Source organism: Octopus bimaculoides, chromosome 22 (genome assembly GCF_046866305.1).
Source record: "Octopus bimaculoides isolate indiv1 chromosome 22, ASM4686630v1, whole genome shotgun sequence".
In the NCBI taxonomy this organism is placed as follows: domain Eukaryota; kingdom Metazoa; phylum Mollusca; class Cephalopoda; order Octopoda; family Octopodidae; genus Octopus; species Octopus bimaculoides.
The window spans coordinates 743,854-748,269 of NC_142949.1; the positions used below are offsets into that span (position 1 = coordinate 743,854).

Here is a 4,416-nt window from a genome sequence, read left to right on the forward strand (position 1 = left end):
CAACCCCAAAGGGATGAAAGGTAAAGTTGACATTGGTGGAATTTGAACTCAGGGCAGTATTTCAGGTAAGTCTTTAGCAAAATAAAATTAGTCTCTATTTCTCTACGTACCGCAATCCAATGGCTACCTGTGACTTACCTTAAATTATACCATGGTTTCAAAATATTGAATTTCGTTGACGCAGCACGAGACCAATTTTTGCAGTTTTTGTAATATATACAAAGGTGAATTAACTGATCCGTGATATGCCACTGGTATATTAATAACGATTCTGATGAAAGGCGCCTTAAATCAGTCATTTTGCTAAAGAGAATTTATGAATTTTATTTTAACTTGGCAAATGAACATCTTTTGTTCCGTCTCTCACCCTCCATCTCTCTCTTCCCTCTTGTTTCTGTGATGAAAGAAGATAACGCACTTAAATCGAGTAATTCAATATTAATGTTCTATTAGAACCTGTTTCGACAGTAAACGGGCGAACGATTAAAAAAAAAACAACCCAAAGTGCTTCTGACAGAATTTGAACTCAGAAGCATTTCGTCCAGCGTTCATTGCGGTTTTGACATTATTTTCCTTTTTTTCTCAAATTCATCATTTATTTTTCTGAAATTTATTGTCGATGTTATAAGCCAACCGAAGACTATATTTCACTTTTCTTAATATGAAATTTAGAAAATTAAGAGAAACCTCTGTTACGAATAAACATTATAAGTTCAATGAAACTAGAATGTTTTTAATTAATAATTTACGATTCTGTTTTCTTTACATATATTTAATACAGTAATTATCCACGGTCTAACGAGAGAAAATAGTTTCACCGAGAAGAAAATCTGTTTACTGCGTTGAAAACCCCGCCATGTAACGCTTAATTAAACGTCATTTTTTTTGACCAACAAAAATAACGGACGACCGACAGCCGACGTGTCCCCGTTTGAATTTCATTTTTATTTTGCAAACTTCCCTGTGAAACGCTGGACTGCAATAAATTTGGCGGACGCCGTCACCTTTACTGCACACGGGTATATATATATATATATATATATAAATGTTTATGCGTGTGTGGTTAATAAGAGTTTCGATATTTTCTTTTGTTTGACAAGGAATTAAAAATCAATTTGTAGTGAAATTATATTGTTGCATTTTAACAGCACCATGCTGGCTAATTATGAACAGGTAATTACAATCACTAGAACTGAAAGCTAAGTGGTAGAATGTGTCAATAAGTTAGTTTGTAAATAAAGTTAGTTAGTCATGAGTAGACTAATATACTGATTTTTTTCCGTTTGTTACATTTATTTAAATATTAAAGCATTGCAATTCACAGGTAATAATATCCGTCTTTCACCACATATTTACAACGGGTTCACTGCTATCTTACAATAGACTAAACTTGAGAGAAGAAAATTCTGACGCGTTATTTTATTATCAAGGAATCTGTTGTGTTGTTTGTTTTAGTTGAGCCACATGAGATTTCTTTGTTTGGTTTCAACCCCCAAGTTTCCCGCCGATTTAAAAGCAGCGGACTGCAGTGAATGAAAGCAACATCTCTGAAAGATTAAAATACAAATTCTATAATATTTATGTTTAACGGATATAGTTACAAAATTTATCGCAAAAAATATTTTTGAATATCTTAAACATGCTTTCGATAAAGAAAATTGAAAAGGTCAATTTTTGAGAACGCTGACTTTATTTTCCATAAATATCAACCAATGAAGCATGAGAGGAAAATTTCGTAGAAGCAATATATGATGGCGGCGAGCTCGTTTGTTTGAGGTTAAGCTGTTACAATTGTCACATAAATTCAGGTCAGTTTGAACCACCTTGTTGTTGGAATCGTCAATATTCAATGTTTATGTCGCCCTGTTTGCAAGGAGTTGCAATATGTCTGTGACAGTGACTTCTCAACTGTGCTTATTTGTTTTAATTGTTGTGGTTTCTCTCTTATTTTTCCTCTCGCCAATGTCTTCGTAGCATCACACACACGCACGCACACATACAGCCACACACACACACACACTGAATAAGAGAATCAAATGAAGTCTTATGGATAGAGAAAGCTTTGCAAGTAGAACGAGAGAGAAAGAGATGGTGATTGTGGCACTAAACGCAAGGACAACAGGGTTTCTGTTTTACCTCGTTTCTTTTTCAAATTACCTGCCATTCCAACCACCAGTGTTTCCGTTAGATTTCTGGATGATTTCACATCTTAAAATCTCCATGATCTGGGCCATCTTCCATTAATGTATTTCTCTCTAAATATCATTTTCAGACCATTTAGCTTTCGTTTTGTTTTTTTTTTCTATATTTATTTACCTTTGAAATCTTCCAATCAACCTCATGCTCTCTTATTTTTACCCAACAACACATTTGTTTTTCTGTTTTTTTTTTGCGTTTTACTTACGTCTTTCACTTTATTTATAAATTTGAATCCAATATTTACTGGTCAGGATTATATATATAATGTATATAGTTTATATAGATTATAGTTTATATATATAGATTACATATATATAGTTCGCATAAATATAGTTTATATATATATATATAGATTACATAAATATTGTTTATATATAGATTACATAAATATTGTTTATATATAGATTACACAAATATTGTTTATATATAGATTGCATAAATATAGTTTATATATATATATATATATATATAGAAAGACATCAGTCAGTTAAATCTGCATGTTGTATACAAAGTATATCGATTTTAGATGAATTGTTTTGAAATGATAAAAACAATTTCTGTAAGCTTCATGCTTTCGCAAAGAGCATTTTCTGGCAATTATCAACTGATTTCATGATTATAAACTTTTTACTTATTTACGTTGATTTTTTAAAATGCTAATATTTCTGCGAAAGTCAAATTTTTACTACAATTCTAAATCTGTTTTTAATTTTAAAGGTTTCTTGTTGTGTTAGCTTTTTCTTCTATGAAAAATAACTTTTACCAAACTGTTGTGATCGATCGAAGTTAGTCTGTGACTCTTTGCCCCTTATTTCTGTTCAAAATAAAAGCACAAACAGTCTGTATGTTTCCTTTTCGTAAATACAAGTCGTGTGCTTGTGTCGGATGAGACTGGTCAACCGCTTCGGGCGAGCATCCATCATCCACCAGTGTGTGCAATGGTAGAGAAAAGCCCTCTCTCTCCACACATACATAAACGGCCTCACTGGTGCTCGTTTGCTGTTTATTATTCTTGCCAGCTCGAAGTAGTAGTAGTAGCAGCAGCTCGGCCGAAACACAACAAACCAATCTTACGACTACTACCTGATTTGGGGGGAAGAGATGGTTATGTATGTGTGAGCGCCACCACTGCTACAGTCGTCTCTGGCACTATTTACTGAGAGGAACAGATTGGCCAACCAATACGACATTCTCCACATACGTGTGCGCCTGACAGATACAAGGGTACATTTTTCAACGTGCAACGTTGCTTTTTCTTCCGCTTTTAAAGGCTGAAATGGCATCCGAAGAGCATTTAGGAATGTGTTGTTTGAACGGGTGATAGTAGCGTGGGCTTAACGAGAGAAAATCTATAGGAATTAGTGATGTTCATGCCTTCATCAAAAGGTTTTGCAGGACTCGGTGAAGCGTTATATTTATAAAAACTGATGTTATCTATCTCCATACTACATCCACGTATATATCTTTCAAACGTACGACTGCCAGCACACTCACCTGTTGTAGTTGTGTAACATCTAACAACTAAAGGATTGCGAAAATATAATCTTTAAAACCGTTTTCTGCCTTGTCAAATGCCATTTTCTGGAATGTGAATGTATAATTTGAAGTGAGAGTGAACCTTTCAAAATGTGATTATGGAAATGTTTTTCTCTTTTTCAATTAATGATTGCCCTAGCTTCGACTTTCCCTTACGTAGACAGTTTTTTTTTTTAATGTCAACTGTTTAATTTTCAATTTTTATATTGGTTAACAGTGGCAGGTAGGAAGTTTTTATTAGATTCGTATTATTTTCCCATTGAAGTCATTTCATTAGATTTTCGCTCGCATTTCGAGTGGAGGGTAAATTCTCAATTTTGAAGTGACGCTTTTTTGGCGCCGTCTGCGCTCGTGCTTTCATAACTGCGACTACAGCTACGATTGTTGCTTCCAATTTTTCCATAACACTAGAGAGGCAAATGTAGTGAACACGAACGAACATGCAGATAAAATCACAATCTTTATAACAAATATCCTGGCATTAAGAATACAATGGCTTGGCCAACTTCCCACTTTCATTTCACAACAGCGCAGGATATTCTGTTTACTCATTCAATTTCGTGTACTTTCGAAAGTTTCCAAGGCATTTGAAATGCTAAAGGCACTATAGCACTGACGAAAAATTACATACATATATATATGGTGATCTTTCGATACTAATCCTTTTTCTGTCATATATAT

The 4,416-nt window shown here is 33.9% G+C and overlaps 1 protein-coding gene across 1 annotated transcript in view; it reads left to right on the forward strand.

The window, feature by feature from the left end:
* The first annotated feature begins 1,737 nt into the window (after positions 1 to 1,737).
* Positions 1,738 to 4,416, forward strand: part of LOC106877120 (uncharacterized) — a 26,318-nt gene continuing 23,639 nt past the window's right edge. The window contains exon 1 of the mRNA XM_014925916.3: positions 1,738 to 1,808. The gene's annotated coding sequence lies outside the window, so the exon portion shown is untranslated. The remainder of the gene's footprint in view (positions 1,809 to 4,416) is intronic.